The sequence below is a fragment of the Cervus canadensis genome, chromosome 9, assembly GCF_019320065.1.
Source record: "Cervus canadensis isolate Bull #8, Minnesota chromosome 9, ASM1932006v1, whole genome shotgun sequence".
NCBI classification, from domain to species: Eukaryota; Metazoa; Chordata; class Mammalia; order Artiodactyla; family Cervidae; genus Cervus; species Cervus canadensis.
Window position 1 is genome coordinate 41,452,322 of NC_057394.1, and position 14,858 is coordinate 41,467,179.

The window sequence follows — 14,858 nt, forward strand, 5'->3', positions numbered from 1 at the left end:
CCAGGCAAGAACACTGCAGTGAGTTGCCATTTCCTTTTCCAATGCATGAAAGTGAAAAGTGAAAGTGAAGTCGCTCAGTTATGTCTGACTCTTAGCGACCCCATGGACTGCAGCCTACCAGGCTCCTCCTTCCATAGGATTTTCCAGGCAAGAGTACTGAAGTGGGGTCCCATTGCCTTCTCTGAGAAAAATGTATGTACCTTAATTAAAAATACTTTGTTGCTAAAATGTTAACTGTCATCTGAATATCTCTGAACAAATATCTATTTCTCTGAACTAATAATGAAAAAGTCTGAAATACTATAACTGAGAATTAACAAAATATGATGCAGAGACATGAAGTGAGAAAATGGTGTTGACAAATGGTGCTGATAGAGTTGCTTGATGCAGGATTGGCACAAACCTTCAATTTATAAAAAATGCAGTATCTGTGAAGTTTGATAAAGGGAAGACTAATAAAATGAGGTAAGTCTGTACTCACTGAAAATGTCTTACAAGTTGAACATAAAAACCTTTCCAGAACAGCAGGAGTGGAGAACATTAATTGCCATTGGACCTGCATTACAAGAAATTCAATGTAAATTCTTCAAATGAAAGATAAATTATGGTAAATAGAAATTTTAATATAAGCAAAAGAATAAACAATGTCAATAGTGGTAAATATGTGAAGAATATAAAATATATTTTTGCTATTTTAAAATCTCCTTTAGAGGTAATTGGCAACTTAAAGCAAAAATAACAATGTTGTTGTTCAGTTGCTAAGTCATGTCCAACTCTGTGAGCCAATGGACTGCAGCATGCCAGTCTTCCCTGTTCTTCACTATCTCCTGGAGATTGCTCAAACTCATGTCCATTGAGTCAATGATGCCATCCAGCCATCACATCCTCTGTCATCCTTTTCTCTTGCCTTCAATCTTTCCCAGCATCAGGGTATTTTCCAATGAGTCGGCTCTTTGTATCAGGTGGTCAAAGAATTGGAGCTTCAGCTTCAGCATCAGTCCTTCCAATGAATATTCAGGGTTGATTTCCTTTAGGAGTGACTGGTTTGAGCTCCTTGTCCAAGGGACTCTCAAGAATGTTCTCCAGCACCACTGTTCAAAAGTATTAATTCTTTGGTGCTTAGCCTTCTTTATGGTCCAACTCTCACATCCATACACGACTACTTTGTAAAAATCATAACTTTGACTATATGGCCCTTTGAAACAAAGTCATGTCTCTGTTTTTTAATACACTGTCTAGGTTTTTCATAGCTATTCTTCCAAGGAGCAAGAGTCTTCCCCCCCCCCCCCCGCCCCACATTTTCCCCATCTATTTGCCGTTAAGTGATAGGACCAGATGTCATGATGTTAGTTTTTTAATGTTGAGTTTTAAGCCAGGTTTTTCAGCTCTCCTCTTTCACCTTCATCAAGAGGCTGTGTAGTTCCTCTTCACTTTCTGCCATTAAAGTGGTATCATCTGCATATGGGAGGTTGTTGATATTTCTTCTGACAATCTTGATTCCAGCTTGTGCTTCATCCAGCCTGGAAGTCCACATGATGTACTCTGCATATAAGTTAAATAAGTTGGGTGACAATATACAGCCTTGACATAGTCCTTTCCCAATTTGGAACCAGTCCTTTGTTTCATGTCCAGTTCTAACTGTTGCTTCTTGTCCTGAATACAGGTTTCTCAAGAGGCAGATAGTGTGGTCTGGTATTCCCATCTCATTAAGAATATTTCACAGTTTGTCCTGATCTGCACAGTCACATCCTACTGATATTAAAAATAATAAAAGGGAATATTATGATATTATACAAATATATTTGGCATGTTTAAGCTATCAAAACTTACCCAGGAAAAAAATAATGTATCAATAAATAGCACTACATTTAGATGGTAATAATGCTGTCAAATTTTGCTACCATATATGCTTCTAATAATATACACCTAGCACTCACAACTCTTCCCAGGTGTCGCAGTGGTAAAGAATCCACCTGCCAATGATGGAACTGCAAGAGATGCAGGTTAGATCACTGGGTTGGAAAGATCCCCTAGCAACGCACTCCAGTAGTCTTTCTTGGAAAATCCCATGAGCAGAGGAGCCTAGCAGGCTTTGGGATCACAAAGAGTTGAATTGACAGAGCACATATACACACACACACAGTGAATTGAAAATAACTGAACCACTTTGCAGAATAAAGTTTTCCACATAAGTCCTGAACTTTGGGTGTATCTATTTAGCTTGTTTGAAATTCTTACTTGACAAATAAAACTGCACTTAATACATTCTTGTTACATATCACCTTTTTTTTCTATCCTAACACTTTGTATAATACATATTTAAAATGGCATTAGTAGTATGATAAAATACTTCTCAAATTAGAAAAAAAAATTCAAGCCATAAATTTACTTTTCACATAATATCTTTAAGTTGTATGCTTTAAGTGGTACAGGTCTAATTAGTATATAAGGCAGATGGTCATCTGGCTGTACACCAAAATTATAATTTAAATAAAGACTCTGTTAGAAAATCCCAGCTTGATCCTTTCATGTTTACTGTGGCATATGCTTCTTCTGATGGAAGATCAGAATATGTAGAGAAGTGAATGATAAATAAGGACATATGGTATATATCTGTCCATTTTTAGTGAAGTCCAAGAGTTTAATAATTGTGTTTAAATGCTTCAATTAATCCCAAACTTAGCACTGTGTTTTAGTATTGAATTTTTTGCCTTTTCATAATCATGAAGTTATTTAGTAAATGATCTCTTCAATTAAGTTCTGTTAAAACTGCTCAGTACATTCTGGGAAATGATGAAATATGTTCTTTAACCTCGAGAACAATAAAGTCTGATAGCTTGGGCTTATAGACTGCCAACAAGTTGCTAGCTATCTGACCCTGTGTTATTTTTTATGCCATTTAATAATAACCCTTGTGATTGTCTTGATTATGAAATAAAATAATGCATGTTAAAGATTTAGCAGAATATATTTTGTAAATATTAAATATTTTATTATCATTACTGCTTCTATCATTACTTTATTAACTTTCCTATCATTATTCTGTCAGCATAATGATGTGAGCTGCTTTACAAGTAATTGTTATAAATACATATTATGTCATTTATACAGACAATAGGTTTTCATTTTGCTCAATATACTGCAGAATTTTCATCTTGTTACACAGCTGTCCTAAGTTGGGGTGAATTCTTTGCCTTGTCAGGAAGTCAAGTAGTCGGTAAGCATCAGTGACCACTGAAGCTGCTAGGTAGCTTTGCCAAAATTCCATATATGCAGCCTGGAAGGTGATAACTTGACCAAATGGTTTTAGGTAGTTTATCACTTACACAGAGTATAAGCAGGATCAGCATGCTGTTCATGACTTGTGTCACCAGAAGACAACTTTGAACCAGAGGCACCAGATAGCTGGTGTCATGAGCCAGGGATTTTCTCAGTCATCAAGAAGATAATTCTAGACTACGGTGAAGTGGTTTTATATGGGAGATGTAAATTTCCACGCCTTAGAGTGCTTCATGGCAGTCTCCTATATGAGAGCGAGCCTCCCAGGAGATATAGAGGTAGATGTGAAATGGCCCTGTGATACCTTCTCACAGATCTGACTGTGCATGTTCCTGGAAGACCCAGAGGGTATCCACTGAGTCTTGGTTGAGAATGCTGTTGAGTTTGGTTTGTGTGACCTATACAGAGACATCTAAGATCACCGTTGTGCCATGGTAAATTATTCATCTACATGAAAAACTTTTCCCTTTTTGTCTGAAATTGACAAGATATTTAGAATTTAATTTTTAGTTGAAATCTTGTCTGTGTTTCAGGTTATTTATATCTCCACTGTCATCAACACCACCACTATCATTGTCATCATCACCATCATTATTGTTATTAATAAAAAGCTTTCACAGCATTTGCTACTTTCTAGGCACACACTTTTACACCATTTAATCATCACCACAACCTTACTGATGAGTGAAGTTGAATAAGTTATGAAGTCTGAATGCCAGTATGTGGCCTTTTTGTTCAGAAAAAATGTTTTTATCAGACTCCTCAACATTTATGAAGTATTAGCTCTATATCTGGATGAGCTGGCTTTAAAGCATATCAGTCCGTTATTAATCAGCCACATACACCAGCTGATGGGGGCATAAATCACCTTTATTTATCTCCACAGTTTAGAAAAATGCAGTATATAGTGGTCAGCCTGATGGACATGCAGTCCAGCCTTTAAATCTATGTCTGCCATAAAGTTTATTTTTCTCCACTTTGTTCAAGACTAGCAGCAACTTAACAACATTATCTTCATTATTTTGCTTCTCTTAATATTGCTTTTGATGACTTTCACTCAGTTTTTATATTATTGACTATTCTGAAAGCTCTTATTAAAAGAAGTCTGTGAAAATCTTTGCTATAATTGCAAATGCTGTGAGAATTTCAGTCTAACCTCCATTATAAAATCACTTCACTCTGTTCTGGAATTGGCTCCTTGAGACTATCATTAAGTACTGATCTTCCCTCAATTAAAATAGGGTTAAAGCCCAATAAACTCATCAGAAGTTTAAAATATTGTGAGTGAAATGCATTTAATACACATAACAACTTAATGTCATAGTTTAGTCTAGCCTACCTTAAACATGCTCAGAACACTTACATTAGTTCACAGTTGGAAAAAATCATCTAACACAAAACCGATTTTATGAGAGTGTTGGGTATCTCATGTAACTTATTGGATACTCTACTGAAAGTGGAAAACAGAAAGGTTGTGTGGGTACAGAATGATTGTTAGTGTATAGGCTGTTTACCCTCATGATCACATGGCTAATGGGGAGTTATGACTTGCAGCTGCTGCCTACTATTAGGAGAGAGTTTCATACTGCATGTCTCCAGTCAGGGAGAAGATCAAAATTCAAAATCCAGAGTATGGTTTCTGCTGAATGTGTATAGCTTTCTCACCACCTGTAAAGTAAAAAAAAAAATCATACACTGAACCATTGTAAGTTGGGGACTACCTATATGTTTCTTTATCATCTTTATATAAACATACAAGTGAAATTTCTGCTTGTCATTGAAGATGTCTCATCCTCTGTTGAGTACAACTTTGTTTCTCCTTCTGGCAATTGTGAATAATTTAATTCAGGCTTTCCAAATGCCTTTTGAGGAAAGTCTTCTCTGGGTATTGTTAATAGGTGTTTTAGGGTAAAAAGAAAAAAAAAAGTACCTTTTACTAAGAAGTCTATTGGCTAAAGCAAGAAAGAAAGTTAATAAGGTTACTTTTCTTACAAGTTTTTCAAATGTTTACTGTGTGTTACTGTTTGAGCCTCCTGGAGAAGAGTATAATATGTATTGAAAATAAAAGTTTACCCAATTAAGGGATTATCGCTTTTTGTCAGGACATCAACTATTATTAGTGAAAGTGATTTCATTGACTATATTTCTCTTACCCTAACTACTATAAAGTAGATAGCCTAAGCTATGCCCCCATGTTAAGAAATGACTACATAGAAACCCTGGATTTGTATTTTTGTTTTTCCTTTGCTCTGAATTGCTCAAATAATATTTTCAACTGCATTTTCTATATTTTATATTATGTGCTTACTTTAGATACACTTTTCAAATAAAAATTTTAAAAATTGATAATACAATAAATGTATTGTTCTAAGCATGCTTTAATTATATAACTACTCCTATTTATCATCACTTCTAGCCTCAAGAAATTTATGGCTGCATGGTAATAGTACACAGATTTTTTAAAGTGTAGTTTTGTTGTCTGGAATGCTGTGGAATTTGGATCAGTTTCTAGATTTTACATAAACTGTGCCATTGAATCTAGTGGAGAAAATTATAGCTTTAAATTAATTTTTATATTATAATGAGACTCTGAAGCAAGCATGCATTATTAGGCCAGTTGAATTCTCTTAAACATTTTCAACTCATACCACAAGTTCACAAAATCAGCCTCAGGCACTAAAAAACTTAAAAGACAGTCTGATAGTGTTTCTTACAAATATTCTTTGAATTTTATGACTTGTCTCCCACATGAGGCGTAATAGTTTCAATGTTCTAATTAGTACTTGTGTATATTGCTATTACTTTATCTCTTTAATCACATTATTAAGACCGTTATGGAGATTCCTTATAGAATCACACTTTATAATAGTGTTTCTAATTTGAATATGTCCTTTTTTATGTTGTCTGATTCTGAAACATCATAAACTCTTTTTATGGGTCCTTTGATAGTAGTCACTTTCCTGTTTTATGCTTGATTAGAACATACAGTACTAAGTAATAAAGAAATTTCCTGAAGCTTTAGAGTTTTAGCGTCAAGGAAAAAAAAAAAAAGATTGAACTTCCTTTCCCTTGTGCTTTTATGCTGGGACAAGAAATGGTATTTTTAAACCAGTATCTCTCTTTGAATGCTTTATTGGAATGTGTACAAGGGATTCTGCAATAGGTGAATTCCTGTGTACTGCACCACCAGGGAAGTCCTGCTTTATTTTTAGCATTTCCCTTGAACAGAGGAATACGCTGAAGAACTGAAAATGAAAAAAGAAAAATTGTTAAAAATTTCTTAGATATCTTGACCCATATGAATTTAGGAATAGGTTCACAACACCCTTTCCCAATATAGACAGTTTTAGCCTCAAATTTATGATCAGTCACTTGGAACAAGCCTCATACACAATGGCATAGACTTATTCTAATAGATGCAGGAACATCTTTAAAAGCTAAGGTGCATTTTGTCTTAGTTTAATTTTGATTCTCCAAACATAACTATAAAAATTTGTTCTTTGTCATTTGCTTTGTTCCTTCCTCTATTTTAACTTTCCAAATCTGTTATATTAAAAAAAATAATAAAATTAGATACAGCAATATATCTCCCATTAACCCAGAGACACATCTGAAAACTCCATCACCCATCATCACTGTAATCAAAACAGACATGCGGATTGATTATTCTGACTATAGACTTTTCTACAATAGAACTCTGTTCTGTTTTATCACTGCCTCCTTGTATTGTTTTGTAATAGAGCTTGACATAGGGTTGCCAGATTTAGCAAATAAAAATATAGGTCAATTAATTAAAATTGTATTCCAGATAAACAGCAAATAATATTTTAGTTATGTCCCATGAAATATCTGAGGCACACACACTTATAGTAAATATACATTTATTGTATATCTGAAATTCAAATTTAACTGGGCATCTAGTAAACCCTGGACTTCCCCGGTGACTCAGTTGTAAAGAATCCACCTGCAGGGTAGGAGCTGCAGGAGATGTGAGTTCAGTCCCTGAATCGGGAATCCCCTGGAGGAGGGCCTGGCAACCCAGTCCAGTATCTTTGCCTGGAGAATCCCGCGGGCAGAGGAGCCTGGCAGGTTACAGTCCCTAGGGTTGCAAAGAGTTAGACACAACTGAAGTGACTTAGCACACATGAATGCTAGTATACCCTAGCTTGGCTCAGAGAGAGTACAAAGTAAGTGTTAGTTACTACTGTTCTCGAGGTGGAAAGGTATGAACATGGAGATAAAGCTACTGTAGAAATGCCTTCTAGTTTGCCAAAATAGTTGGATCATTCTTGCTTCTTTGTTTCCACTTAGCTTATTGACCTAGAATGTAGTCCAGAGTCTCTTTAGTCTTAAACCTTAAATCTTAACATAGAAGTTTTGAAATCTAAGGGAATAGTTTTTACTACACCTACTTAAAGATTAGAGAATGATAGCCCTGGACCATATCAAAACTATTTGTGAATTTCAACCAGAGACATGCTGGACTTAAGTGGACTATGAGGTCATACAAGTGGTTGAAGAATGAGAGAGCAGAGGAGCACCAGACCCCGCACATAACTGAGGAAGAGATAGACTCGGATTATCGCCAGGGAGCGACTTGGAAAGACAAGCCATAGAGCACATAAAACCACTTAGAGCTATGGTTTATAAGTGTGGATTTATGTCAATTTGCACAGATGACAAAGTTGGCAACAAAAACAGATTAGTGGTACAGTGGAGGAGTTAAAATGACAAAACACACATGCCTAGCCCACCCCTAAGAGATTTAGTTTTAGTATATCTAGTTGGACAGGTATAATTTTCAGAAGGTCTAAAAGGAAATCAGTTGAGTAATTGTGGTTGAATCTCTGAAAAGATCTGCTTTCATTTATAATATTCTAATAGTACACACCTTCCTCCAGTATGTCATTTTTATTTTAACCCATTATTTTATTTTAATACATTATTGATCAGAGGTGTATTAACACCACAGGTGTTAGTCTGCAAAAATCCCCCAGTCAATACTGTGTTAGGAATGCATATTTAATGATTATATTATACATTCCATAGACATATGGGACTTTAATTCATATGTACATACACTATATATGTAAATATACACTATATATATGTATGTATACATATACACACATACACTATATATGTATATATACACATACACTTTGTATGTGTGTGTATATGTATGTGTGTATATATACATATATAATAAAGTTTTGTTATTTACAACTTTATTTTCCTCAGTCTGTAGTTTCAGGAAGAATTTGTGCTAGTATCTTTTCCCAAGTGTTCTCTTTAGACAGGATGCACAGATGAAATATGCTTTGAGTTCTTGCATGTAGGTTTCTTTAACAATGACAGGCAAATATTATCTTAACTGTTGACCAGTTATACAGCTTTAGATTTCTGACCCTTTTTCTCATTAGTTGGTAGAAGCTACACTATTCTCATTTAGTTCCCAGAGTCTGAGAATAAAAATATAAAATTTTAAAGAAAAATCCTTTTTTGGTAAGCTTTTCTTTCTGCCTAAGAAGCTGTGGGAAAATCCCTTTATACTTAGATTGCAGAATTCTAAAAGGTTATATTCTAACAAGTTTTTAGATGTTCTTTGCTGAATTGGGAGTACATATTACTGTAGAAGTAGTCTATTAGGTAATGTTTCTATACCCAAACAATCAGAGTAAATTCTATCTGATCTATACTATACCATAGAGTTTAGAATAAATGTTCAATAAGAAGACTAACTTTCAACCTAGGCCGGCAGCTAGCCATTGAGAATAGTCCACACATGTTTGCACCCAACTTGGGGAATTTACCATTGTGCATAGTTTGAGTATTGAGGCTGAGAAAATTGCTACTGACCCAAGATTGACCATGTCCCAGATGATGTTTCAGTCTGGGAAGTTCATAAAGCATGAAGTACATAAATCAGAATATAAATGTACTGATTTATAATAAGTGGTTGAATAAATGAGAACACAACATTTTGAAATGAGTTTAGCTATCAAATTCCACTCCCTGTAGCCAGACCACACTTAAAACTACATTATCCAACAATGATAGAGTGAGCATTCATTCATTTAGGAATTGAAAGTATTATTTATTGAATGTCTGCCATGTGCCAACTACTGTACTCAGTATTTGAAACATAACATTAAAAAAGATAGACATGATTCCTGACATCAGTAAGCTCATATTCTAGTTGGAAAGATGGATATATTATGAACAACAAATAAATAGATAGAAGTCATATTACTGGTACAAAGAGGCTTACAGTTTTCAGAGAGCATAGAATATGGGGATGTAATGTAGTTAAGAATCAAATGGAGGTATGTCCTGAGGAGATGATGTACAAGCTAAGATCTGAACATGGTTAATTAGGTGAAGAGGTTAGAAGAAGCATGCTCAAGATACAAGACTGCTTGTGTGCTGATCCCAAGATAGGGAAGAACTTGACTTTCATGTCACTAAATGAAGGCCCCTATGTCTGGAGTGTAGAAGACAAGGGAGAGATGAGACAAAAATACATTAAAATTTTCAAATCATGTAGATTCTTTAAGGAAATATATTAATAGATATTATTCTCATGGCAATAGAAGGTTGTTGAGCAGATTCTAGCTAATGAATAACATAATATGACATGCATTTAAAATAAAAAATAAGTTCTAAGTGCTGGATGGAGAGTGAACAGGGCAGGGACAACAGTGCAGTTGAAGAGAAAGTGAGATAGATCGGGCCCAGGCTGAATGGCTGCAGCTGGCCTCCTGTTGATCAGCAGGAGCATTGAGCCCTTATTAGATGAAAGCCCAAGCTAGAGGACTGGCCAAAGACAACCTGGGAAGCTACCGCATATAAGCAACTTAAGCCAACCCTATTGTGCACAGCTCACTCCAGTTTGCCTCTGTGCTTTTCCACATGTACTTTGCCTCTCTTAAAAACTGTCTCTATTTCACAGTCTTGGTCTTTTTTGCTGAATATGTTCTTCAAAGAAGACAAGGACCAAGGTCCTCTAGCCATACCACCTCCAGAATCAAAGGGAGCTTACATAAGTTGAAGTAAAGTTCTACAAAAAGGATAGAAATCACAGAATTTGGTAATAGGTAATAGGTTGGATATGAGAACTAAATATAGAATAACAAAAATAAAGAGATTAGTAGTAATTAGTTTGAGAGAGTGGATGAATGAAACAGTCACTTAAAATATTTAAAAAATTTAAATTTAAGTAGAACAGTCACATAATTGTTAAGAGTGAAGTTCTGGTGTTACTACTTTTGATGTTTCTCATTATGTATCTTTTTTTTTTTTCAGTGTTATGTTAACTTATTGGATTCTGTTCTGAAATGTCATTCAGCTATCAATAAATTCATGTATAGTATAAAATGATTAACTTTTCAAATCCATTTCTAACATATATCCCTTAATGTAACATTTACTTAGCTTCATTTGTAATTAGAACTTAGTCCTGTCTTTTAATTAAGACATAACATTTAGTAGCTGAATTTGTTAGTAGTAATGAACCTACATCTTGTACATTTAAAGACATTGAGTTATGCTATAGATTATGGTAATACTTATTTGACTCATGAAGAAAGATGAAGCTAAAACGAAAGCTGAAAAATAATAGAGTCTTTAATGTTATTGTGCCATATCATAGACTTTTATTAGCTCTAATTGAAGGATGAATTAATCAGTAATCTTTCAATTGCAAATAATAGAAAACCAACTTAGTCTTGCTTAAGCTGAAGAAGAAATTGCTATTGTCATTAAGTGGTAGGTTCACAAAAATATCATTATTGATAAATGGCAAATATTATAGATAATTCTAACTCATCTAATCACTGTGTCTAAAAATAATAATAATAATAATAATATTAATAGGTTGCTTAATTGGCCAGACTTAGATACTTTACTGAATAGAATATATAAAAATGGGAGAAAAAGTGTACTCCCAATTGAATGTAGGATGAACAATAAATGTCTCCTCATTATGAGGAAATCATTTGTCCTGCAATATTTCATTGACTGGTCCACAGCATTCTTCTTGACACAGTTTAAGACAGAAGACATCTGAGGAAGTTTAATACAGTGAATGGGATTTAACATTGCTCCCTCATTTCAACTGTTTCTTAAAGAACACAGTTCTAAGACTTCCTTGGTTGAGTAAGCTCCTGTTCTTTTCCCTGGAGCTTTAACTCCAATCAGAATAATGTACAGCAACAAAGTTCCTCTGGGCCTTACCTATTCCCACCTTTGGACTCTCCCTTTAGTCACTGTCATCCTGCTTTCTGGAGACCAAAAGCTCATATACTGGCTATCAGAAAGTCAGAGTATTCCATGACTGAAAAGTACAAGTCATCATTCTCCTCTCAGCTACTTACTCACCCATCCTGTTGCCTCACAAAAGATCGACTGTTCCATGGCCTGTATTACTGGCATCCTTGCTCAGTGGATCTATTTTTTTTTTTACTCTAGGGCTGAGCTTTCTTGTAGCTTTTATTTGGCAAGACTCTCTGTAGGACCCTGATAAATCTTCATATTCCTGTACTTTATTAGCAAAGGTATAAAGTTATCTAGTATGTCCATCAAGGCTGGCCGTTTGAATGGTGTGACTTGAGAAAGTTTAATACAGTGAATGGGATTTATGAAATCTGAAGCAGTGCTAATTTACAGAACAGGTCAGAAAAAAAAGGGTTTTGTTTGTTTGTTCATTGTAACAGCAAGTATGAATATTCCTCACAAGAAGAGGCCTCCCTTGGTTGAATCTTCTTTGCCATGATTAACTGGGGTAGAATACCAGCTCTTAAGAAAGTTTGAACTTCTGTGCATGAATCAAGGGAGGATTTATTTTGTTGCCTCAGAGAAAAGGGAGAGATATGGAAAAGTAGGACTTGGAGACAGAAGATAGTGGAATGCTGCAAATGACATGAACTCCTTCCTGGTAACAACTAAATTTTCAATAAATTCCAAAACTCATTAGATATTTAATGGGAGTGGACAGTTTTTAGACATGACTGAAAGGGTTCATGTCAGAAATTAGTATAATGTGGAAAAGAACTGATGTGAGAAATGGAAATGTAGAACAAAGGACTAGCTGGCTGTGAGGAAACAGCTTTCATGAAATCATTGTCTAGACTCTTAAACATTGTCAATTTGGAAATTGTCACGTTTTTCACAATTTCCACATGTCCAGGGAGCCCCAGCTAACTAAATTACATGTAGAGGAATAGGTCATTTCCAATATCAGTCACATTTAAGAAACACCATGATAACCTTGAAAAACAGTGTCTATAACACATGGTGTTCAACTATTGACAAGTGTATAGATAATAGAATAGATCCTATAGTGACAGGAGTGGCTTCCCTGGTAGCTCAGACAGCAAAGAATCTGCCCATGATGCGGGAGACCTGGTTTCCATCCCTGGCTTGGGAAGATCGCCTGAAGGAAAGCCTGACAACCTACTCCAGTATTACTGCCTGGAGAATCCCCATGAACAGAAAAGCCTGGCAGGCTACAGTTCATAGGATCTCAAAGAGTCCGACGTGATTGAGCAACTAAAAACACATATACTGCTAGAAATAAATTTATGCAGGCATGCCACCACACAGAAATAGATAAGTAAAAGGTCTTTTTGTTTATATAAAAGCCAAGTATTTATGTTATCACACATCATTTAGGAAAGGACGCGGGGAAAATCAGAAAAACAAAACACCACTATTGTATAAACAGAACTCATGAAACTCATTACTAATGCTTTTGTAATTTTTACTATGTGCCAATCACTTTTTAAAATCTTCTAAACTATTAACTCATTGAATCTAGCAATACTTTGAAAGAAACATAAAGAAACATAAATAAATGAGATAAATAAAGCACGAGATGAAAAACCTATTCATTCCTTACAATAGTATTAGTAACCGACATAGGCAGAATTTTAACTCAGGTCATCTGACTGAGTCACAGTTTAAACCCTGTGTATAAGGCTTTGGGAGAAGTTAATGAAGACTAATTAGTCATTTATACAGATGGGAGTTTTGAGAGGATGTAGCATAGTCTAATCAAGGCTATGGTTTTTCCAGTGGTCATGTAAGGATGTGAGAGTTGGACTGTGAAGAAAGCTGAGCACAGAAAAGTTGATGCTTTTGAACTGTGGTGTTGGAGAAGACTCTTGAGAGTCCCTTGGACTGCAAGGAGATCCAACCAGTCCATCCTAAAGGAGATCAGTCCTGGGTGTTCATTGGAAGGACTGATGCTGAAGCTGAAACTCCAATACTTTGGCCACCTCATGCAAAGAACTGACTCATTTGAAAAGACCCTGATGCTGGGAGGGATTGGGGGCAGGAGGAGAAGGGGACAACAGAGGATGAGATGGCTGGATGGCATCACCGACTTGATGGGCATGAGTTTGAGTAAACTCCGGGAGTTAGTAATGGACAGGGAGGCCTGGCGTACTGCGATTCATGGGGTTGCAAAGAGTCGGACATAACTGAGCGACTGAACTGGACTGAGCATAGTAATAAGTGCGTATAGAGTTATTGCTGAGGTAAAGGATGGACTTGCCCTGAAAAATAAAAGCAAAAAGAATGACAGCACTTTAAAAATTTTATTCTTCTGTGTCTCTCTTTGTTTGTATATTTGCCACTCTCTGGCTCTATACAGATGGAAGGTCAGCTAAAAAACAAAAACATAAGTACTTTATTTTTATTCCAATGGGCATTGCTAGAAACAACCCAAACTACACAATGCTTTTAAACAACTGGATGAGAAATAAAGACCTAGGATCATGAAAAGCAAGCTAATTGCACAGAAGCACTCTTAAGAGCAGGAGGTATTGATGGCAATGCTACTGGGAAAATATAGAATCACTATATAATAAGCTTATTTTTAAACAGTATATGCTGTTTCTTTAAATATTCTGAATTTATATTACATTAAAAACATTTTACCATAATCTGCAATTCTGTTTTCTCTCTGATTCACTTGGCCGGTAAACAGTTTCTCCTTTATTTATAGCATGTTTAAGTTACTCTCTGATAACCATTCCTAATTGGAGAAGTTATTTTAACAGTTTTAGTAAAGTAAACTCAACTATTCCTGTATAGTAACCAGTGAAACTAATTGACAATTGTCTTTCACAGTTGATTTCAAACATCTCTGTAATGAATTCTTTGAATAATTAAATGAATAAATCTTTAGTGAAATAAAAGTAACTGCATTTATAAGACAAATATTAGGTAATTCAGCACAGATATAGGCTGGAAGAGGCACAGCAAGAATTACTGTACAAATTTGAAAATAAAAAAAATCTAGAAAAGTAATTAAAAACAAACATATATAAAAATAGAGACAAATATGAGTATTTCAATTTATCCCTTCTTTTGCTCTAAATTAATGCTTAGCTATAAAGTAAAATGTATTATCAAAGTAATAAAATTTCTGAAAATTAAAGATGAAAACATGAAAGAGGAAATGCTGATGAATATGTAATGACAAAATATTTAAAATTTTATTGTGGGAGTCAGATTTTGTACATACACACACACATAGGTTTTACTGGTATGTAAGCAATAATATTTCATAATAG